The 25,389-nt window shown below is 44.1% G+C and overlaps 1 long non-coding RNA gene across 1 annotated transcript in view; it reads right to left on the reverse strand.

Moving 5' to 3' along the window:
* LOC141141612 (uncharacterized) overlaps window positions 1-21,645 on the reverse strand; it is a 285,847-nt gene extending 264,202 nt beyond the window's left edge. The window contains exon 1 of the long non-coding RNA XR_012244163.1: window positions 21,480-21,645. This is a non-coding gene — a long non-coding RNA (uncharacterized lncRNA). The remainder of the gene's footprint in view (window positions 1-21,479) is intronic.
* Between the last annotated feature and the right edge of the window lie 3,744 nt (window positions 21,646-25,389).

Consider the following 25,389-nt stretch of genomic DNA (forward strand, 5'->3'; position numbering starts at 1 on the left):
GAGAGCGGTGGGCAGTCACGTGAGCACAGAGCGGTGCTCTGAACGAAGGTATAAAGCAGCATATATTTTTATAAAGAACATACACTGGGCACATAACTTAATCTAACACTGGGGATTCTTGTAAGAAAACAAAGTGGCTTTACAACCACTTTAAATTAAAGCAACCCTTCACTTTAAACACACACACTTACTTTCCCCTGCCTTCTCCCTCCTTCCATTTTGATTATTTTTTTACTTTATAGTAATTTTGTGCTGCAATGTAGCACTTACTGTCTTAGGTGAGAATGTCATCCCCACTAGATTTTAGGCACATGAGGATGTGCCACAGATCTTTCATTGTACATCTGTGCATGCATGGCGTTCCTGCACATGCATGAAGGCAGAGCGGTATGAAGGTCCCTAACCTTGCCATGTCTGCGTAAGCTCTGATGTGCAGGGCTTCACTGAGACCCGAAGACCTGGAAGGGCCCTTCAGCACATCTGCACATTCACCAGAGAAACAAAGATGGCGCTGGAGGGGGGGTGGAGCCAAAGCTAAAGGGGACTGAAGTTCCTCTTTAAAGCTGAAATCCAGGCAGATAAAATACTACTGAATTTATTTATGTATTTGTTAAAATAATAAGTTAATGAAATAATTAGGTAAGTACCTAAATTTTACCTGCTATCACGCTCCTGTGATACCTTGTACAACAGCAGACTGGGAGAGAGAGGAGCAATACTAGGAGACATTAGGTTGTGCTCCATACACATGTACTGATTGGAGGAAATAGCACAGCAAGCAAAGGAAAGAGCTCTATGTTGTGTTGCTTCTCTCTCACTGTCCAATCATAGGCCAGGGGTTGAGAGGTGACCAAACTTAAAGCGGTACAAAAAACACAGTCACTTCCAGCACTAATAGGTCTTCCAAGGTGAGGAATAACAGATGTCAGATAAAATGGTGGTGTGAAAGGTATATATGGTATCCCAGAACTAAGTGGATGCTGCCTTCCTCAGATGGGGTAATCTGAAAGGAACTACTAGAAAAACAGAAATGGAAGGCACGCACACCTATTGCATTACCAGAGATAATTTAATCATTTGTATTTGTATAAAAGTGGGTATTCACAAAATGCAACTGACAAAAGGCCATAAACACAGTGCATGGTCATGCACAGAACACGGGGACACGCATCAGATTACGCTTTTCGGGGGCGCACCCCCTTCCTCAGAGCTAGTCTAGGAATAGGGTGCGCCCCCGAAACGCATTAGCTGTACCCCGTGTTCTGTGCATGTCCATGCACTGTGTTTATGGCCTTTTGTCAGTTGCATTTTGTGAGTACCCCCTTTTATATAAAAATGTCTTGTTATTAAATTATCTCTGGTAATGCACTAGGAGTGCGCGCCTTCCATTTCTGTTTTTCTTGCAGTAACTTAAAGCGGTAGTAAAGCACACTTTGTTATTTTTACCTACAGGTAAGCCTATAATAAGGCTTACCTGTAGGTAAAATGAATATCTCCTAAACATGCACCGTTTAGGAGATATTCACTCTGCATGCAGCCAGGTATGCCGGACCTTCAGAGCGCATGCGCCGGTATATCATGCTTCTTGCTGGAACTGAGGGCTCGCGCGCAACCCGGAAGAAAGGCCGGGGAAGATGTCAGCTCTCTCAGTGGTGACCGGACACAGCTGGAAGGGCTTGGTTCCATGTTAAGTATTTCATAATGTGCTAGTATAATGTACTGGGCAGAGTCACCAGCTCTCTGCTCTTGGAGCCCCAAAAACTGAGCGATCAGTGGTGTTTGATTGCTCAGTTCTCAGTCAAATGCTTCGTACACACGATTGGACTTTCCGCCAACAAACGGTGGAATTTTGTCCGAAGGGTGTTGGCTCAAACTTGTCTTGCATACACACGGTCACACAAATGTTGGCCAACAATTATGAACGCAGTGACATACTAGATGTACTAGGTAGTCTTTCAGCTCTTTAGCGCCACCCTTTGGGCTCCTTCTGCTAATTTCGTGTTAGTAGAAGTTTGGTGAGTGTTGATTCGTACTTTTCATTTTGCGTTTTTCATTTAGTGCTTTTTTAATTTGCGCTTTTTATTTCATGCTTTTCAGTTCATTTCTGAACGGCCGTTCGTCAACCAGACATGTTGCGAAATCGGAGGAGATAACGTGTTATTTATTATTGGCCTTGAAGTTATTGCTTTGACGTTATTTTTTTGGTTGATGATTTGATTTGGTAAATTTTCTATATTTTTGGATGCATAGAATGCACTTTTTGGTTAAGTTCTATTGGCAGATAGCATGTCTAATTTTATTTGTTTTATTTTTTGAATGCACAATAAAAAAACATGTGGAGAATAATACTTGGCTCTGTGTTTTACTTCAAATGACAGTTTGGGAGTAGGCAGTTACATTTTAAATAATACAATGTAAAATTGACAAGGGACACCAACATAGTTGTATCTTTGATCTTAAAAACTACGGGATAATGGTAAGTGGAAGTGTCCTTCGCGCTAAAATGAGTAATAGTAAAATGCAATATGACAAAAAGCAAAATGTGGCAATATAAAATGGTAAAATAAATATATGTATATAAAAAAAATAATAAATGAAAATATGTATGTGTGGTGATGTCTACAAAGACAGCCGCAAAATCTAAAAGTGTTCACACTACACTTCAATGAAAATGTTAAGGATAGTGATCTCGCGCATAATAATCTAATTACACATATAGCAATGTAGCAAATAAAATAACTTGTATCGTGGTAATCGTGTGAGTAAAATAAAAATAAATATCACAATAACAGTGTAAATCTGTGTTATCTTCACATACAGACTACAAGCACTTTATACCTTGCTTTAATTACACTGTTATTGTGATATTTATTTTTATTTTACTCACATGTTACCACGATACAAGTTATTTTATTTGCTACATTGCTATATACGGGATAATGCTGTTGTGGTAACTTGCACAAATAAAAAAAAAAACAAAAAACATAATAATATTATTCTTGATATCACTAGAAAAAAAAATAGTTTGCAATAACTCCATCAGTATCACCAGTAAAGCATCTTCATTATTATCCCATTAAAGAAGAAGAGAATTGTGCGCTGCATTTGGAGATTTCATCATTTGCCACGTCACGAACATCATTCTCCATTACGAATGCTAGTTTACAAGACCGACCGCTTCTGGCTTGTCCTTGCTTCCGAGCATGTGTGTTTGTACTTTGGACTTTTGTCCGACGGACTTGTGTACACACGCTCGGAAAATCCGACAACAGACATTTGTTGGCGTAAAATTTGAAAACATGCTAGCCAACATTTGTTGGCGGAAAGTCCGATAATAATTGTCCCATGGAGCATACACACGGTCAGATTGTCCGCCAACAACCTCACATCCAACATTTCCCGTCGGAAAGTCCGATTGTGTGTACGGGGCTTTAGACCTGGCAGGTGACCGATGCTGCATCCACCTAGGTAAGTATGATTTCTAAAAAAAAAAGAACTTTTCTTTTAATTGAAGTTCTTCTTTAATTTGAAAAGAAATGTAATCTCCTAACTGCTTATTGCTATTAAACTACTATTTTTTAAGTGATCTTCAAAATTCAGTGTAGAGTTATTTGTCCTGACACAAGCATCCGACTTTCATGAAACATTTTCCTCCTACAGGCTTTTCTTTCTGTGACATTGAACAAGCCAAGTTTCTCCCCGGGGCGAACGGAACGGCCGGGTGTTGCTTAAAACACACCAGAGACTGAATGCTCATTTTAATGCCCTACAGGGCAGTAAGAGACTAATTAAAAGGCCCGTCTGTGGTGAGGCGTTTTCATACAGACATCCGCATGTACAAGCATGTAGGTCATAGTTTCGTTTCAGGAGGCTGAGTGTAAATGACACATACAAGCATGTATTTTGCTCAAACACACAATTTTCATTTTGTCCCTGAGTATAAATCACAGGTGGTCTGCTAAGTTGTTTACAGAGGAAAAAAAATCATTAAGAGGTAAAAAAAAAAAAAAAGGAACAGTCCCATAAATTAAAAATGAATTCATTCACAGTGATATTTAAACAAATCGCACAGCTGCATAATGCATTTACTGATGTTTGAAATGTTGCACATATACAGCATTTCCTTGGAAAAAAAATCAATTATTTTGCCTAAATTTGTTTTTAACGAAGATGCATGAGGAAAGTTAATTTAGTTTTCTTTTTAAAGATTAAAAGATAACTCCAGGTAAAAACATGATTTGGTTATAAATATGCAAAATGAAAATCTGTTTCCCTCCATCTTCTGTCCTATTTTGGGCACATTGGAAGGAAAAATAATGTTAATTGCAGCTTTGGAATTGGAAATTAGGCCTCTCATGAAGACACAGTAGCCATTGTGGCCACCGCAGCTGGTGGAAAATACTGCAGCTCCCAACCTTATTTAGAAGGACTAAGGTTGGTCATACACTAGTAGATTTTAGAACGAATGTTGATTCAATGATTGGATGATTGTTCAAAATACTGCCCAAAAAAGTACCTGCAGAAGGAGGTACTCATCTGGCCTGTAGGTGGCACTGTGCATTGTTAGAGGGGAGGAGGAGTCTACAAGGGAAGTTTGTCTCTTAGAGACTCTGTTAGTCCTCTTTGAGAAGGTAGGCATCTGATTTGATCCTGAGTTCATGTTAGAGTTTGGGCAGCCGTCTAACATGGAAGCTTTTAAATAGGGGATCCCCCATCATTTTCATGCACTTCAAATGAGTAGCAGGTGAGGGAGAGGAACCTATCAAACAAAACAAAGAAAATTCCCAGCTCAACTCACCAGCCAGCCTGCAACCAACCAAATTTTCCTGTCTAACAATTTGCATTAAAAATTTGGGTTTAGTTAACACACATTTGCAAATACATCCATAAGCTGCAGAGCCACTCCACAACACCATAGTATTATCTACAGTCCTAACTCTCTAAATTTATAAGAGCCATCCATAGCAGAAGCACATACATTCTAATGAATAGATAGAGGGCAGGTGAGCCTGGAGGGAGCCCACCCCTCCTTAAAGGGAGAGGAATCTGCTGGATGGGGATAGTGCTCAACATAGGAAAAGGGTCGAGAGTTAGGAGCAGAGTGAGGGACACTGTCAGGTGTTGCAGAACCTTCCGAGTTTCCTTCAGTGACGAGTGCAGTGTGAATTATCCTGTTTCACTCCAGCAGAAGCCGTCTTCCAATAACGTCTGTATTAACTGTACCACAGTGGGCTTTTGTCAAGTTTGCATTGTTCTCCCGAGTCCCCTGAACTGTATGTATAATACAGTTATATGAACTTCTGAATTGTGCTTATAAACAAACTCCAAGTGCCAAGACGTGTTGTGTGCATGATTCCTCATGAGGTCCCACCTATAACTGCTTCAAAATTTCATTTTCTTTTAAAATTAAAATTTTGGAATCAACTTAATTTCCTGAACGAAAACCACAGAAATGTGTTCGTTTGAGAAACATTTTCCATCTTGCTCCATCAAATTTTATGTGGTTTATAGAGAAGGAAAAGTCCCGCTGACTGTTTGAACTGCAGAAGAGCACATGGTGGCGTGTGCTGATGTTCTGGAATGGGTTGAAGTCAATGTTTTTTATTCAGACTTTTGTAATTATGTAATTATTATTTAACACCAAAGATGTTTTCATAGGGAAAATATGCCAATACCTTCGTTAAGCTGTATAAAAGAGAAAAACTGCGCTATTAGCTAAAAAATTACCAAGCTGCAACTCCAAAATGTTATACAACACTAAACAGAATAAGGACCAAGGAGAGCTGCGCTAAACTGATTGACCTGTGAGGCAATATTCCGTGTACTCACATTAATAAAAGCCAGTGCACCACAACAGGTGAGACCGTGACAATATGAGAACACGATTCCACCCCGTATGGATGCACTCGCTGATGAATAGAGACTAGATGTCTGTGAACCAGTATCAACTGCCCAAATAATGAAGTGACTATATGAGAGTGATGAATTCAAAACATAAAAAGCTCTACAAATAAACTAATAACTACATAATTAAAATATAAATATAAACATATATAAATATTGAGTGACTAAAGTCCAATAATAATGATGGTGGCCCAAAGCAGGGTTAATAAACAAATGATAAATGAAAAAATGTAAAAATGAATGAAAAAAATGAAAAAATCCATAAATTGATGATAAGTAGTGGTTTCTTCAAAGGTGATGAGAATGAAAACACCCCAAGGAAATGTGACAAAAATAGAAGTGCCTCAACCACAGCAAACACTGCCGCTTACCAGATGGTATTGGTCCCTTATTACGGGGGACCACAATGTGCAGATGGCTATTACCCCAGCCCGGGATCTTTCTGGAGTGCACTGGACTCTTCAACCTCAGTAGTGATGGTCCCCACGCAAATCAGATCGAGCCCAGCAACAGAATCCACTTAAAATGATAAGGGCTCACAATAGTGTAAAAAACCTCCTCTGCTGCCACTTCCAGCAACGTTTCCTCTCTACTTCTTCCCGGCTCACCTCTCACCCGGAACTTCCTGTCTTTTCCTGACATCATTGGAAAAGGGTCCTGTGCACGTTTTGGTCCGGTTCAGGTGCGAATTCAAGAAAAAATTCGGACCTAAATCACACCTGAACCAGTGTACAGACACGCACCAGACCAAATGCTGGGAACCCGTGGCCGGAGATATTTGAACCTGGCCTTAGAGAGATTTCCTCTCACTTCCTATCCTGGTGTCACAGGAAGTGATGGGAAGTCAGCTAAAAATACCGATGGGTTACTACTCCAAAACAAAGAAAAATCTTTTAACTAGAGATACACTTTAACTATAGGAATCATTTTGCTTTATAGCCACCTTTGGCATTTATTTTGTGGATTATGTTGTAGTGTTGTCGTCTGCTCTCTGAGCGCTTGTCCTCCCAGCACCCCTGCTTCTTTCTCCTGATTTTGTAGTGCGAATATTTGGGGCATAAAGATTGCATACTTGCCAACTGTCCCGAATTTTTCGGGACATTCCCAGGATTTAGACCCTTTTCCCGATCTAATCATTTCCCGGGAGATGTCACGAGAAATTCAGTTTTTCACGATTTTCGCCGCCGGCCGCTAGATGTCCGCGGCCGGCAGAGGTGATGTCTCTGCTGGCCGCCATTTTTAAGGAGACCGTAGGCTGGCTAGATGGCTTAAAGTAGAGATTGAGCTGCGGTGCCGCCCACCCCCCCGGCCCGCTCCGCCCCGCTGCCAGTCTCTGTGACCTGTTATGGAAAGGGGCGGGGGATGGGCGGCGCCACAGCTCAATCTCTACTGTAATCATGCGGCTCAGCTCGATGGATGTCACAGGGGGGCCAGTCTGGATGTCAGAGGCGGGGGGCCAGTCTGGATTTCACAGGGGGGCTGGTCTGGATGTCACAGGGGGGCCGGTCTGGATGTCACGGGGGGGGCGGTCTGGATGTCAGAGGGGGGCCAGTCTGGATGTCACAGGGGGGGCCAGTCTGGATGTCACGGGGGGGCTGGTCTGGATGTCACAGGGGGGCTGGTCTGGATGTCACAGGGGGGGGGCCAGTCTGGATGTCACAGGGGGGCTGGTCTGGATGTCACAGGGGGGCTGGGCTGGATGTCGCGGGGGGGCTGGTCTGGATGTCACAGGGGGGGCTGGTCTGGATGTCACGGGGGGCTGGTCTGGATGTCACAGGGGAGGGGCTGGTCTGGATGTGATGGGGGGCTGGTCTGGATGTCACGGGGGGCTGGTCTGGATTTCACAGGGGGGGCGGTCTGGATGTCACGGGGGGGCGCTTTGGATGTCACAGGGGGGGCCGTATAGTCTGGGTGTCACGGGGAGGGGCCATATAGTCTGGATGTCACGGGGGGGCATATAGTCTGGATGTCACGGGGGGGGCCGCATAGTCTGGATGTCACAGGGTGGCACCAGATGTAAGGAAGATTGTGCTGATGGGGACTCAGATGTGAGCGGGGCTCCGCTGGGGACTCCTACTGTGAGGGGGGCTCTGCTGGGGACTCCTGATGTGAGGGGGGCTCCACTGGGGACTCCTGATGTGAGGGGGGCTCCGCTGGGGACTCCTGATGATCAGGGGTGCTCCGTTGGGGACTCCTGATGTGAGGGGGGCTTCGCTGGGGACTCCTGATGTGAGGGGGGGCTCCGCTGGGGACTCCTGATGTGAGGGGGGCTCTGCTGGGGACTCCTGATGTGAGGGGGGCTCCGCTGGGGACTCCTGATGTGAGGGGGGCTCCGCTGGGGACTCCTGATGTGAGGGGGGCTCCGCTGGGGACTCCTGATGTGAGGGGGGCTCCGCTGGGGACTCCTGATGTGAGGGGGGCTCCGCTGGGGACTCCTGATGTGAGGGGGGCTCCGCTGGGGACTCCTGATGTGTGGGGGGCTCCGCTGGGCAACTGATGCAAGGATGGACTCTACTGGGACACCTGATGCAAGGACAGACTCTGCTGGGACACCTGATGCAAGGACGGACGGCTGGTGGCAGGCGACGTGGCAGGTGACACGCTCAGGGATCCCACTGATTCAGCATTATGGTGAGTTGAATGATTTAATTTTATATTACAATGTAATAATAGAAATAATGCGCTTCAATCACCCTGACACCATAACAACCATGGTGCCGGGATGATTGAAGTGCACCAGGTGTTTGGAGTATATTTATCTGCTGATTGTTAAACTTTCTAGAATACACAAATTTCCATTGTTGTGTAGGATCTGGGCCAATGTCCCTCCATCCCTCTCCCCCCCTTTCCCTCTCCATCCCTCATTCATCTCAGACTCTAACCACACCCCCTTTGAGCCACGCCCATTTAAGACATGCCCACTATTTTGCACGCCGCATTTGTACTTTTCCCCTATGCCATGCCCACAAATACATGCCCCGCCCCCTAATTACAACAACAAGACTCCGCCTACAGCCAAAAAAGTGTCCCTAAATTTTTTTTTACAATGTTGGCAACTATGAGATTGGGGTGTGCTATAAATGCCTCCACATCCACATTCAGGCCTTGCTCCTCCATTTTTTTTCCTCAGCTGGGTTTCCTAGGTGAGAGGTAGAGGAGAACAATTGTTTAGGTTCAAAAATGCTTGTGTCGCACCCTTTGCAGGTGCTTCTATTGAAGTCTATAGGGCCAAAAATGCGCAACACAGATCCAAAAAAGCTCATGTACCTTTCACGCTTTGATCTTCAAATGACTGGACATAGGGAAGTGAACATCCACAATAGAAGCAAATAAAAGTTTGATTTTGAAAATGCACAGAAAAACTTTTAGGTGTGAATGGGGGCTGCCCCTTTAAGAGTTTAAGAGGACCCAAGGTAGGATGGTATGGCTTTATTGGCTGGTTAGAGTGCTGTGGTTGCCCATGTCCTCTCTACAAAAAAAGTATACTCTAAAAGGATAACTGTACAGAAATAAAACAACAAAATCTGCTCAAACATGAAGTGTTTAAGGATATCTCTCTATTTCCTTTTCTTTTGCTGACTGCTCATAATGTCTTTTAAGGACATCTCTCTTTGCTTACTCCTCAAAACCCATGATGGATTATTTTGGTTATCAAATGCCAGTCCTTTCACAACCATCAGAACGAAACAAAAGTTACCAGCCCAGTCAGGTTAATTTAGTGTATAGTCTAGTGAGGGCAATCAGGCATCAACTTATTGCTCAAGGACTCCAGAAGGTGGGACTCAGCACCCTCATTCCCAGTTAATCCTACTTACAGGGGCCTAACATCTTAAAGAGGAAGTAAACCCTGATGGGTTTTACTTCCTCTTTGGCTCCCTGCAAACCCTGCAAATTAAAAGCATAATGGGCTAGTATGCATCGCCGACGCACTACAAGGGAAATATCTCCTAAACGACGCACGTTTAGGAGATATTTCCACTACCTATAGGTAAGCCTTATTCTAGGCTTACCTATAGGTAAATGTCACACAAAAGGGTTTACTACCAATTTAAGAATGCAGCAAAATGTGTTGCTTCTTTTTGTAGGGACTAGAGCAGGGTTTCTCAAGCTTTCTACCTTGGTGAAACCCCTCGACAATAAGTTTTTAGATTTAAGAGAACCCCTGAGACATGTTCACATCTACAGCTCACAGAACATTGGTGTGATCAGCAAGCTTTTGCTAGAACAATTATTTTTAGAAATAGCATTATAATGGAACTGCACTGCATCTGAGCACCACAAACCAAAATACTATTAAATTCATTTTTAATATTCAAAGCAAACTCCTCCATCCATCTATGTCTTCTTGCTTTATTTTACTAAGAAATCATTTTGAAAAATGACCCCTGACATTTCTGGCAGTGGCCATCTTGAGTAAGGGCAGAGGATTCATGTAGCATTTACCTCCTGGAATCCATCTGCCCTTAGCTCAGGCAGCTGAAAACCCTCCCTCCTCCCCTGAAGACTCATTTTATGACATACTGTATTTATTGGCGTATAACACTCACTTTTTCACCATGAAAATTGGGTGTAAATAGCGTGTGCGTGTTATACGCCAATACTTCAATTTTAGCTGCCTCAGAGGGGACAGGGAGGGGGGTGGGACGAGCGCCGTCAGATTACATACAGTGAGAATCTCCTGTTTACTTGGCGGCCTCTGTAACAGGAAGTCCCATCTCCTGGGCCGCCATTGGACCACTGTTCTGTCTATCATAGGAGATTCTCACTGTATGTAATCTGTCGGCACTCGTCCCGCCCCCCTCCCTGTCCTCTCTAGGCTGCAGATGGGCATCGATCAGACTGCACTGATGGCAATGGTAAAGGCTGCTGCATTGATGGCAATGGTGAGGCTGCTGCATTGATGGCAATGGTGAGGCTGCTGCATTGATGGCAACAGTGAGGCTGCATTGATGGCACTTGTGAGGTCACAGATGGGCACTGATCAGGCAGCATTGATGGCAATGGTGAGGCTGCAGATGGGCACTGACCCTTATTTTGCTTCAAAGTTTCTTATTTATAATTTATGTTTTTTTCCTGAAACTTCCCTCTTAAAATGAATGTGCGTGTTATACGCCTGTGCGTGTTATACGCCGATAAATACGGTAGTTTGCCTAGGCATGGATACCAGAAAGTAACTGAAGAAATAAAAAAAAAAAGAAAATATGATATACTTTCCTATTTACTAATGCTAGCAGCATAAGGATTAGAAATAGTCCATATTGATTCAGAGAGTGAAGTTCCACTTTAAATTATAGAATCAATATTAAAAACGTACTTATTTAATGTGAAACGTGTCCTTACTTTTTCTGCACAGATGCTCAATTCTGGGTACAACTTGAGATAAACAGTGTACAGAGGGGCAGCAGGGCAGGGGACAGGGGGTCAGGAGGGCACAGTACACGGAGGCAGGAGGGCACACTACATGGTGGTCAGCAGGGTACATTACATGGGGAGAGGCAGCAGACACATTAATCGGGGGGTGGGGGACAGCAGGGCACATTACATGGACGCAGGGCACATTACGTGGGGGCAGGTCACATTATGTGGGGGCAGGGCACATTACATGAAAGCAGCCATCAATGCAGGGGGGCAATTGAAACTCACTTCTACACTGACCACTAATATAAGAGGACACCACAATTTTTCTTCTGCCTTTGTTTTCTGCAGTTATTTATCATTTCATTAATTTTACTGAAAATTATTTGGCACGGGTGTCAAAAACGCTAGGTATGCCATAAGACTCTTTTCATTTAAAACTTTCTTATTAATCATGCTAACGTACCATGAACTGTAGGTATAATCTTTTCTTTTTTTTTTTTTTACTAGAGGTTCCACGAGAACCTGAAAATTATTTTAAGGGTTCCCTAGGGGTAAAAATGTTGAAAAAGGCTGACATAATCAGTGTGTGATCTATCAGGTTATGGTTAATCTATTTATGATCTAATTTCTGAAGGCACTCGATGGCCTGTTCACACAACCTCTGACTGACCAATTTTTTGGGTTGGATCTTCCAAATTCCACCTAGTGGACATCTTGAGATGAGCGGTTGGTGTGCTTGAGAGATCTGAGTAGGCAATGGGACTCTTATGCCGCGTACACACGGTCGGACTTTTCGTCTACAAAAGTCCGACAGCCTGTCCGACATACTTCCGACGTACCTTCGGCGGACTTGCGGCAGACTTTCTTACGAACGGACTTGCCTACACACGACCACACAAAAGTCCGACGGATTCGTACGTGATGACGTACACCGGACTAAAATAAGGAAGTTCATAGCCAGTAGCCAATAGCTGCCCTAGCATGGGTTTTTGTCCGTCGGACTAGCACACAGACGAGCGGATTTCGGGGTCCGTCGTACTTACGACGTAAAGATTTGAAGCATGTTTCAAATCTAAAGTCCGTCGGATTTGAGGCTAAAAAAGTCAGTTGAAAGTCCGGAGAAGCCCACACACGATCGGATTACCAGCCAGCTTTAGTCCGTCAGCGTCCGTTGGACTTTTGTAGACGAAAAGTCCGACCGTGTGTACGCGGCATTATGCCGCGTACACACGGTCGGACTTTTCGTCTACAAAAGTCCGACAGCCTGTCCGACAGACTTCCGGCGGACTTCCGGCGGACTTTCGGCGGACTTGCAGCAGACTTTCTAACGAACGGACTTGCCTACACACGACCACACAAAAGTCCGACGGATTCGTACGTGATGACGTACACCGGACTAAAATAAGGAAGTTCATAGCCAGTAGCCAATAGCTGCCCTAGCATGGGTTTTTGTCCGTCGGACTAGCACACAGACGAGCGGATTTCGGGGTCCGTCGTACTTACGACGTAAAGATTTGAAGCATGCTTCAAATCTAAAGTCCGTCGGATTTGAGGCTAAAAAAGTCAGTTGAAAGTCCGGAGAAGCCCACACACGATCGGATTACCAGCCAGCTTTAGTCCGTCAGCGTCCGTTGGACTTTTGTAGACGAAAAGTCCGACCGTGTGTACGCGGCATTAGAGAGATTTAAGAAGCAAATGAACAATTTATATACAGTATTGCCACATCCTTTGCATCACCATAATGCAGCATGGTGGTTTAGATTGCTTGCTCCTTTATATCTGCATGGAGTTTGCATTTTCTTTGCATGGGTGGCCAAAGGATGTACCACTTTTCCTACATTCCAAAATCATACTAGTAAGTAAATTGGCTTCCACCCTAAAAAAAGAAAAAAAATTTTGTACATAGGTGTAGTAGGAGCATTAGATTGGGAGCGCCATCAGGGGACAGGGACTGATGTCAATTGTTAATTGTATAAAATCCAAAATATTAACAACATCATGCTAAGCCATCCATATCTCTACCACCAGCTCCATCACCAACCTTATCTCAAAATATCACCCAAACTGTCCTCTTTGCACCTTCAAAGACCTCCTGGTCTTTTGCTCCCTTGTCACCTCTTCCCATGCTTGCCACCAGGACTTCTCCAGAACATCTCTCATCCTCTGGAACTTCCAACCCTAACCAGAATGGCTATCTTCTACTCTTTACACTATTAAATGATCCTTGAAAACTCATCTCTCCAGGGGCACTTATTCCACCTCCACCTAAAAAATTTATTTCTACTTCCTTCTTCAGCTCTTCCCTCACAGTTATTACCTTTTGAATCACTTGCGACTCTGTTTTAGATTGTAAGCTCTTATGAGCAGAGCCCTCCTAATCCTCTCATCTTAAATTATATTGTAATTGTACTGTCTCTCTTTTTTGTAAAGCGCTGCATAAAATGTTGGCACTATACAAAGCCTGAATAATAATAATAATAATTGTTACTGCAGGGACCCACCACATTGGTCAAGAACCTTATGCCGGTCAAGTTTTAATAAATGTCCAGTTGACGGCTAATGAAAATGTCTGATCTTATTAAAAATATTTGCTGGAGTGCACAGGCACCAAATTATATTTTAAGTATATAGTATTGGTGCAAGGAGTGAACTTTATTGGTGTCCAAGGATTACACAAAATAACCGCTAAAAACGTTTTGTTAAGTTTTAACAGTTGTTTCATGTAACCATTGGGCACTAATAAAGTCCACCCCTTGCACACTATATACTGTACGTGGCCAGTGTAGCACTACTAGCACACAGATGAAAACGGAATCTACAGTGTTAATTTCGTCGACTAAAACATTTTAGTCGACTAAATGAATACTATTTTAGTCGAATAAAATACGACTAAAACTAAAACAAATGAGATGACTAAAATACGACCAAAAACTAAAATGGCATTTTAGTCAAAAGACTAAAATGGGACTAAAACTAAAATGCCATTTTAGTCAAAAGACTAAGACTAAAACTAAATTGAAGTTTGACTTCAAAATTAACACTGGTTTGTAGTGCATGTTCATACCTCAATAAATAAAAACATATTAGATTTTTCAATCCAGCAGTATATAATGAGTTTGGAAATTGTAGAGAAATGTTAACTAACGCATTACAATTTAATTACACCCATTAGATTTTAGACGATTAAAATTCGTTTTAGTCAACTAAACTATACTGGAGATTTAGTCGACTAAATAACACTAAAACTAAAACAATTGCAGAAGACTAAAATGAGACTAAAATGCGATTTTAGTCCTAAGACTAAGACTAAAACTAAATCGGAATTTGCTGCCAAAATTAACACTGGTAATCTATAATGTTGGATCTGTGACAACTTAAAAAAAAAAAAAAAGTGGTAAAACTGACCTAGCATGTAAAAAGGAGACACAAAGAAAAACCTGCAATAACTTGACACAAGATCCTGGGGTGCATAGTTGTCAATGTCAGCATCCATATTCATAGTCAAATCAGGACTGCGGCACCCCCTCCCCCCCATGGAATGTGTTGTGCTCCTATAATCAATACAAGGAACACACTGCAGGGGGTACACCAGAGCTTTAACTTAGTAACTAAAATTGGACCTTTGCATACTGAACAACACCCTGGGATGTGGGGATACTGAGGCACTCAGGAACATTGATAATGGGATGTGCTGACCCCTCTCACTGGCTGCTATTTACATGTTAGGTCAGGTTTTTTTTTTTTATTATTATTATAGTTTTAAAGACGTGGTTTGCTAACCCACCCCTTTAATTACTGGCATATCAATTCCTGGGATCCTGTGGCTCATGAAATTCAGATAAGGCGCTGATGAATGCGATTAACAATGGAACCTATGTAACTTACATATGTCAGTAATTAAAGGGATGAGTTGGAAATCTCACTGCAGGCAAATGCCGGTCAGGTTATAAATCACCAGTAAGGTTTACAAAAAACTAAAGAAACCATAATAGAGTCCTGATTTCTGTTGTTGCACTAAAGTAGTATTTGCAGCTAAAGTCACTAAAACCACTTGCCAATCCTTATGGGTAGCCTGTTACCTGGTCATTCACTAGTAGATGTTCAAACATTTGTACGAACATTTGTTTGGAAACCCGTGTGAAAAATAACAGTACATTTGATGACTTGAAGAATGTATTTCAAAAGTACTTCAAAATTTAGTTTGCTTTTAACCACTTGCCGACCGCTAACAGTACATTTACTGCTGAGGGGCGGCTCCCCCAGGCTCAGCGTCATACCCGTACGTCGCAGTGCGCATGAGCACTACTGTGTGTAATCTGTGATTGGTAACCAGTGATCACATGGTACCTGGATCAATCACAGCACCCTGTACCATGTGATAGCTGTGGGCCAATCACATCATCACAATAGTAATAGCTGTGTATCAATCACAGCAATACTGTAGTAAACAATGAGACATGAATGAATGAAATTAAAAAATGTGATAGCTGTGGGACAATCACAGCATCACAATAGTAAACAATGCATCATAAATGAAAGCCATTCATGACAGTTCAAATGATTGCTGTTTTTTACATACTCTCACCAGTCAGTATCCCTGATCACCACCACACCGGTCATATGATGACGCTGTACTGCACTGGTGACAGACATGTAAAAAAAAAAAATTGCCAAAAAAACAGAAAATTGAATATCAAATACTTACCGCAATTTTCCTTTCCTGACAAGCTCCATGTTAACACAGTAGTAGGCTGACATGGAGCTGTCAGGAAAACAGAAAATTGAATATCAAGTACTTACCGCAATTTTCCTTTCCTGACAAGCTCCATGTCAGCCTACTACTGTGCTGACATGGAGCTGTCAAGAAAACCCAATTTTTATTTAATTTCTTCATTTTCCCAAACAATTGTGACCAAAAATTTCAACTTAAAAAAACTCACCATGCCTCTTAATAAATACTTTGGACTGTCTACTTTCCAAAAAGGGGTAATTTGGGGGGTACTTGTACCGTCCTAGCATTTTAGGGCCTCAATAATTGAGATAGGGCATCAGTACACCAGTATAGATCACATTTCAAATATATATTGTCTACCATAGTTTGTAGACTCCATATTTTTCACACATACACTACTAAATGATATACATTGATTTTGTTTTGTTTTTTTTTACCAAAGAAATGTAGCAGAATACATTGTGGCCTAAATATATAAAGAAATATTATTTGTTTGCAAAATTTTATAACAGAAACTAAGAAAAATGTGTTTAAAAAAAATATTCCGTATTTTGTCGTTTCTAGCAAAAAAAAAAAACCCAGTGGTCATAAAATACCACCAACAGAAAGCTCTATTCATGTGAAAAAAAAATTATATAAATTCAATTTGGGTACAGTGTTGCATGACAGAGCAATTGCCAGTTAAATTAGCACAGGTCATGACATTTTTGGAGGTCAAGTGTTTAACCTCAATTTTGGAAAAAAATGACTTTCCTGAAAGAAAAAGACATACACTGTTAGAATTTTGTCTGCTCATGAAATATTTTTCATCTTGTTTACATCATCTCCCAACCCAACTGGAAAAAGCAGATTTATGTGAGTGTGCTTTGGATGTGTCTTTGTATTCCTGTTTTGTCTTTTGTATTTCACCAATTTGTTCCTAACCTGGGGAATCCTTGGTTAGTGACCCAGCATTCAAAAGGCAACAGATGGATCATTAGGCTCACACTGCTCCAACACGGAAATTGCATGACTTCCGATCCAAGTTTGCCCTGTGACTTCTGGTCTGACTTCCATGAGACTTCAATGAACGGGATCTGATTTTGATCCGACTTTGAGATGATTGCGACTTGTCCTTTGACCAATCAAATCAATTCCTTTGGCTCTGGAATGGATGAAACTTCACGCCAAATAAAAAAAAAAAAAAGCCCCCCACCACCACCACCACCACCACCAATCCATACCAGGCCCTTTGGGTCTGGTATGGATTTTGAGGTGAAACCTGTTTAAAGAAAAAAAAAAAAAAGACATGGGGTCCCCCCAAAATCCATACCAGACCCTTATCCAAGCATGCAGCCCGGCAGGTCAGGAAAGGGGGGGCAAGCAAGTGAGTGCCCCCCTCCTGAACCAAACCAGGCCACATGCCACCCCAAAACACCTTGTCCCCATATTGATGGGGACAGAGGCCTCTTCCCCACAACCCTGGCCGGTGGGGTGGGGGTCTGTGGGCAGGGGGATTTCTGGAATCTGGAAGCCCCTTTAAAAAAAAAAAGGGGCCCCCATATCCCAGCCCCCCAGGTGAATGAGTATGGGGTACATTGTACCCCTACCCATTCACCAAAAAAAAAAGCAGTGTAGTGTTACAAAAAACAAGAGATGGTTTTTGACAAGTCCTTCATTAAAAATAGAAGAATAATGTCCCCATCGTAGCTCCAACGTCAAACATGATGTCTTCTTTATCCGCTTCCTCCGCTGATGTCTTCTTTCCCTGCCGATGTCTTCTTCCTCCACTGACCCGCTGAAAAAAAAACGCTCCTCCGACATTGGTTACTGCCATTCTATCAGCTCCTGGGTCTGGCAGTTCTTATATAAGTTTGGGGCGTGGCCATCTGGTGACATCATCTGGAGTCCCCGCCCTCTTGTGACATCATGGACCATTAATGCCTGGGGCGGCGACATCACAAAGGACGGGGTCTCCGGCTGACATTACCAGATGGCCATGCCCCAAAGTTAGATAAGAACTTTTTGACACTGGAGCTGACAGATTGGCGGGAGCCACCGTTGCATGTACCTTTTAGTCCCCAAGAAATGAGAGCTATATTAGAGGGATTGGGAGATCCTAGAAAGAATCCAATTGGGTTTGCAAACAAACTTAGTGCTGCACAGGAAGCATATAAAAATTCTTCTACTGACATTCATCAACTTCTTATTAAAGCAGTGGGAAGCAACATGTCTGACTATATACTTAAAGAATGTGGTGTAAACGTCACAAATCTAGATAATATGGTTAGTGGACGGAAGGTTTGTGAAGAATTTAAGGAAAAATTGCTCCAAATATATGGACAAACCAGACATGCTGAATTTATGAATGCTAAGCAAGGGAAAGAGGAAGCCGCAGGGGCTTATTGGAGGCGGTTAAGCGATATGGCTGAGAAAGCAGGCCTTAAAATAGAGGAAGAGAAGGTGGGGGAAACTGCAAGTCCATCTGCACAACTGGTGAAACAAAGGTTTCTTGATGGTTTCATACCCCAGTTGAAAGAAAAGTTGTTCACAGCAAGGCCTGAGGCAGGCAATATGTCTATTCGAGACCTCCTGCCTATCCTGTTACCCATAGAAAACAGGATTAACCAGAAAGACAGCAAACCCAAGGTTATGTACATGGGGAAGCAGAGAGGATGAGGAAGAGGCAAAGGCAATTTCAGAAATCATGGCAATCGGGGACCAATTATATGCTACAATTGTAATGGGGAAGGACGCATAGCCAAATTCTGCCATCTTCCTGACCGTAGACTGGAAAGGAGCTTAGAGGCACCTCATGCTGATCCCAGTTCTCTGCCAAAAGCAGTGGATCAGGCATAGGAAAATGGCATGCCAGTATTAATCATGTTAAATAGGGAGACAATGGTCCCGAGGCCAGAGTAAAAGTATTTTTACAAGAACTCCCCTATCCTGGAGGAGAAACAGAATTAACCTGTTTAATCGATACTGGTGCAAGCCGAAGCATTTTTAATATAGAGGACTTACCTCCAGGATTATTATCTACAAATGTTATCTCTGGTGTTGGCCTAACCGGGACCTCTACTGATTTGGTTGAGTCCAAGCCACTTAAACTCAGGCTAGGACAGTAAACAGAAATTGTCACTAAAGTGTTAGTTTCTGGCACAGTTCCTACCAATCTTTTGGAGCTGACATTTTGAACCAAATTTTAGCAAACATTGACTACACTCCTACAGGAGCCCAAGTGGTCAGTAGTCTGTCAGGAGAAGTTTTAAATTCTGCCTGTGGAGTATTTTTAATCCAAGACTCCACTCTGCCACTTCCACCAGAATTTAAAGTGATTCCCGCTGATTTATGGGCCACCAGATGTAGGTCTTCTGGACTGCACCCCAGTTATACAAATTAAACCGGGAGCCCATCTCCCACAGATTAAACAGTACCCACTGAGTATTGCTCAGACTGAGGGGATAAAGGAGCAGATCACTCAACTGAAAGCAGCACGGGTTGTTGTACCAATTAAGTCCCAAGCCAATACACCCCTGTTCCCAATTCCAAAGAAGCCAGACAAGAAGGGTGGGCAAGTAACATACCGAATGGTGCATGATTTCAGAGCCATTAACAATATAATTGAGGCAGATACCCCAATCGTGCCCAACCCCCACACTTTACTAAGTGAAACACCTACCTCCAGCACCTGCCTTACAGTGATTGATTTTGCAAATGCTTTATTTTCAGTGCCCCTACACCCAGATTGCTGGCACCTTTTTCCATTTACCGTGATGCCCAAAAGTTAGCATGGAGAAGATTGCCCCCAAGGCTGTGTGAGTAGCCCCTCTGAATATTATACTGTGTTAAAGCAATTATTGGACCAATGGTCCCCCTCACACCCAAAGACAGTTTTGCTTCAGTACATAGACGATTTGCTTATTTGTTCTGATACAAAGGACATTTGTAGCTGAGAAACAGTAAGCCTTCTCATGTTTCTCTATAACAGTAACAACAAAGTTAGCAAAGATAAGCTACAATACTGCCAAGAGAAAGTGATCTTCCTGGGTCACTGCATTTCACATGGAATCCATCACCTAACCCCAGATTGAGTTAAAACTCTACAAAAATTTGAAAAGCCAAGAAATGTACGGCAACTACTTGCCTTCCTGGGGTTAGTGGGATATTGTAGGTGTACTCACCCAGCTACATAGAGACAAACAGAGGCCTGTGATGTATGTATCAGCCTCGTTAGACCCTGTCATCAAAGGCTCCCCCAGTTGTATGCGAGCCATAGTAGCCTGCATTTTGCTGCTAGACAAATTAACTGAACTTGTACTAGATTCTGCTCTGATCCTGTATGTGCCACATGCAGTACTGGAAATCATGAATTAAGTAAATACCAGACATGTGTCTGCCAGTAGATTTGACAAGTACCAGTCTGCTCTTTTTGCTCCATCGAATTTAACAATCAAACGATGTGTTACTTTAAATCCGGCTTCCTATAATTGACGAGGAAGATGCAAGACATGGTACTCATGTAGAACCTGAGAGTTTTTCTCATGATTGTATGCAGTGCTGGGACAAGGCCATTTGGTGCCCAGGGCGAAGATGGCAAACTGCCCCCCCCCCCCCCCCATTTTTAAGAAAGAATCAATGTTGTTTCAAAACTAGAATATACTTAAAACAATACAAATTCAATTATCACCCCACACACAGTATTCCGCCCTTTACATGACCCCCCCCACACACACAGTATTGTTACTCTTATGCCTGCTAACAACCCGCCAGGGCGATCTTTAACCACTTGCCGACCAGCGCACGATGATATACGTCGCAATCGCATAACTGGACGGATTTTTTAAAAAAAAGTTTTTATTTAACAATTTACATTTTGAACACAGTTCTGCTAGTTACAAGGCAATATTGGAGAAATGCATAAAACAAAGAAATGTGACTTATACACATATAGACACAACAGATCAAAAACTTATTCAGATAACCACCTCTGTATCTCCCCCTTCTATAGTCACCTCTGTATACCCCCCCTTCTATAGCCACCTCTGTATACCCCCCTTCTATAGCCACCTCTGTAAACCCCCCCCTTCTATAGCCACCTCTGTATCCCCCCCTTCTATAGCCATCTCTGTATCCCCCCCTTCTATAGCCACCTCTGTATCCCTCCCCCTCTATAGCCACCTCTGTATACCCCCCCTTCTATAGCTACCTTTGTATACCCCCCTTCTGTAGCCACCTCTGTATACCCCCCTTCTATAGCCACCTCTGCTTCTATAGTAACCTCTGTATACCCCCCTTCTATAGTAACCTCTGTATACCCCCCTTCTATAGCCACCTCTGCTTCTATAGTAACCTCTGTATACCCCCCTTCTATAGTAACCTCTGAATACCCCCCCTTTTATAGCCACCTCTGTACCCCCCCTGTCCACAACCCCCTCTGTATCCAACCCCCCCCCCATGTCTGTACACAGCCACCATTGTAATCCTCCCTTTAAAGAGTTCTCACCTTTTTTCACAAATTCCTCCCCCTCCTTCTCACAGTTCTCATCCTCACTCCGCGACTCTGCACCTCTCTGGTATGTGTGTGTGCTCTTTTTTCAACACACAGTGTCAGTGCAGTCTCAGATCTGTAGCATACAGCCAGAACACTTTACTCTGTTCTGTGCTGTGCTATAGAAGCCTGAGGGGGGTGACGGGACAGGGGAGCATGGACGACCGCTCTGCCTCACTCCCTGTCACAGGCCAGCCACTCCGATCCTGCAGCTCCTGACAGAGGGAGAAGCAGGACGAGTCAGCACTTACACACACAGCCTGCAGCTGTTCTCCCCCCTGTCTGTGTGGCCGCCTGTGTTACTCTGGCCGGGAGAGCAAACGGGGGGGGACGGCACAGCTGTGTTCATAACCGCTACACCGGGAGAACTATTCTAAGGCAGCGCGGGCTTTAGGAGCAGCTGCTTTTGCCCTGCTTTAAGAAGGACCCTGAACCCGCCCCCTCTCACACTCCGCCCAGGGCACTCGGCCCTCTCGCCCACCCCTTGTACCGGCTCTGATTGTATGGCTCCAATGGAGGTAGAAAGGGCCTCTGTCACACCAGCAAAAGATGAGCCTTTATCAGATTGTGACACACACTTATTCGTAGATGGTTCCAGATTTTACACTGATGGTCAGCCACACACAGGGTTTGCTGTAACCACTACAGACACTATTTTACATCAGGAAGCATTGATACATCAGATGTCAGCACTGGATGCTGAGTTGTGTGCTGTAGTCAAAGCATGTCATCTCCTAGAGAATGAAAGGGGAAACGTTTACACTGACAGCAGCTATGCATTTGGAATAGCTCACGATTTTGGGCCTATTTGGAAAGCACAGAACATTCTGCCTAGTGCAGGAAGCCAGTGAGACATGCAAAACTCATATCGCGGCTATTTGAGGTCTTTCAGAAACCAGCAGAAGTTGCCATCTTGAAGGTAAAAGGACATGCAAAGGGAAATGACATGACAGCCAGGGGACATGCTTTGGCAGACCAAGTGGCAAAGGATGCTGCCCTTATGACATTTGGAGTCACACCCACTGTAGGGGTCGTCCAGGTAGCGGGGACAGATACCCCTCATCAAGAGCAGTGGGATATAGAAACTTTAATTCAGTTGCAGAACCGGTCCCCTGATGAAGAGAAGGACAAGTGGATCAAATGTAATACTACCCAAAATCAGCAGGGCCTGTGGAGCGCTGACAACAAGTGGTGTCCATCCAAGAGATTGTACCCAGTTTTAGCACAACTGGCACATGGCGTCAGTCATCTTGCTAAGGGCTCGATTGGTGGCACTTACTGACTGCTAGGGATGAGCCGAACACCCCCCTGTTCGGTTCGCACCAGAACATGCGAACAGGAAAAAAGTTTGTTCGAACACGCGAACACCGTTAAAGTCTATGGGACACGAACATGAATAATCAAAAGTGCTAATTTTAAAGGCTAATATGCAAGTTATTGTCATAAAAAGTGTTTGGGGACCCGGGTCCTGCCCCAGGGGACATGGATCAATGCAAAAAAAAGTTTTAAAAACGGCCGTTTTTTCAGGAGCAGTGATTTTAATAATGCTTAAAGTCAAACAATAAAAGTGTAATATCCCTTTAAATTTCGTACCTGGGGGGTGTCTATAGTATGCCTGTAAAGGGGCGCATGTTTCCTGTGTTTAGAACAGTCTGACAGCAAAATGACATTTTGAAGGAAAAAACTCATTTAAAACTACCCGCGGCTATTGCATTGCCGACAATACACATAGAAGTTCATTGATAAAAACGGCATGGGAATTCCCCAAAGGGGAACCCCGAACCAAAATTAAAAAAAAAAAATGACGTGGGAGTCCCCCTAAATTCCATACCAGGCCTTTCAGGTCTGGTATGGATATTAAGGGGAGCCCCGGCCAAAATTAAAAAAAAAAAATGACGTGGGGTTCCCCCTAAATTCCATACCAGACCCGAAGGGTCTGGTATGGATTTTAAGGGGAACCCCGCGCCAAAAAAAAAAAAAAAAAAACGGCGTGGGGTCCCCCCAAAAATCCATACCAGACCCTTATCCGAGCACGCAACCTGGCAGGCCGCAGGAAAAGAGGGGGGGACGAGAGTGCGGCCCCCCCCTCCTGAACCGCACCAGGCCACATGCCCTCAACATTGGGAGGGTGCTTTGGGGTAGCCCCCCAAAACACCTTGTCCCCATGTTGATGAGGACAAGGGCCTCATCCCCACAACCCTGGCCGGTGGTTGTGGGGGTCTGCGGGCGGGGGGCTTATCGGAATCTGGAAGCCCCCTTTAACAAGGGGACCCCCAGATCCCGGCCCCCCCCTGTGTGAAATGGTAAGGGGGTACAAAAGTACCCCTACCATTTCACTAAAAAACTGTCAAAAATGTTAAAAATGACAAGAGACAGTTTTTGACAATTCCTTTATTTAAATACTTCTTCTTTCTTCTATCTTCCTTCATCTTCTGGTTCTTCTGGTTCTTCTGGCTCTTCTGGTTCTTCCTCCGGCGTTCTCGTCCAGCATCTCCTCCGCGGCGTCTTCTATCTTCTTCTCCTCGGGCCGCTCCGCACCCATGGCATGGGGGGAGGCTCCCGCTCTTCTCTTCTTCTTCATCTTCTTCTCTTCTTCTCTTCTAAATTTTCTTCTCCGGGCCGCTCCGCATCCATGCTGGCATGAAGGGAGGCTCCCGCTGTGTGACGGCGCTCCTCGTCTGACAGTTCTTAAATAACGGGGGGCGGGGCCACCCGGTGACCCCGCCCACCTCTGACGCACGGAACATGACGGGACTTCCCTGTGGCATTCCCCGTGATGTCACAGGGAAGTCCCGTCAAGTCACCGTGCGTCAGAGGGGGGCGGGGTCACCGGGTGGCCCCGCCCCCTGTTATTAAGAACTGTCAGACGAGGAGCGCCGTCACACAGCGGGAGCCTCCCGCCATGCTAGCATGTGTGAGGAGCGGCCCGGAGAAGAAAATGAAGAAGAGAAGAAAAGAAGAAGAGAAGAAGATGAAGAAGAAGAGAAGAGCGGGAGCCTCCCCCCATGCCATGGGTGCGGAGCGGCCCGAGGAGAAGAAGATAGAAGACGCCGCGGAGGAGATGCTGGACGAGAACGCCGGAGGAAGAACCAGAAGAGCCAGAAGAACCAGAAGAACCAGAAGATGAAGGAAGATAGAAGAAAGAAGAAGTATTTAAATAAAGGAATTGTCAAAAACTGTCTCTTGTCATTTTTAACATTTTTGACAGTTTTTTAGTGAAATGGTAGGGGTACTTTTGTACCCCCTTACCATTTCACACAGGGGGGGGCCGGGATCTGGGGGTCCCCTTGTTAAAGGGGGCTTCCAGATTCCGATAAGCCCCCCGCCCGCAGACCCCCACAACCACCGGCCAGGGTTGTGGGGATGAGGCCCTTGTCCTCATCAACATGGGGACAAGGTGTTTTGGGGGGCTACCCCAAAGCACCCTCCCAATGTTGAGGGCATGTGGCCTGGTACGGTTCAGGAGGGGGGGGCCGCACTCTCGTCCCCCCCTCTTTTCCTGCGGCCTGCCAGGTTGCGTGCTCGGATAAGGGTCTGGTATGGATATTTGGGGGGACCCCACGCCGTTTTTTTTTTTTTTTTTGGCGCGGGGTTCCCCTTAAAATCCATACCAGACCTGAAGAGTCTGGTATGGAATTTAGGGGGAACCCCACGTCATTTTTTTTTTAAATTTTGGCCGGGGTTCCCCTTAATATCCATACCAGACCTGAAGGGCCTGGTATGGAATTTAGGGGGACTCCCACGTCATTTTTTTTTTTAAATTTTGGTTCGGGGTTCCCCTTTGGGGAATTCCCATGCCGTTTTTATCAATGAACTTCTATGTGTATTGTCGGCAATGCAATAGCCGCGGGTAGTTTTAAATGAG

This window comes from Aquarana catesbeiana, linkage group LG04, assembly GCF_042186555.1.
Source record: "Aquarana catesbeiana isolate 2022-GZ linkage group LG04, ASM4218655v1, whole genome shotgun sequence".
Lineage (NCBI taxonomy): Eukaryota > Metazoa > Chordata > Amphibia > Anura > Ranidae > Aquarana > Aquarana catesbeiana.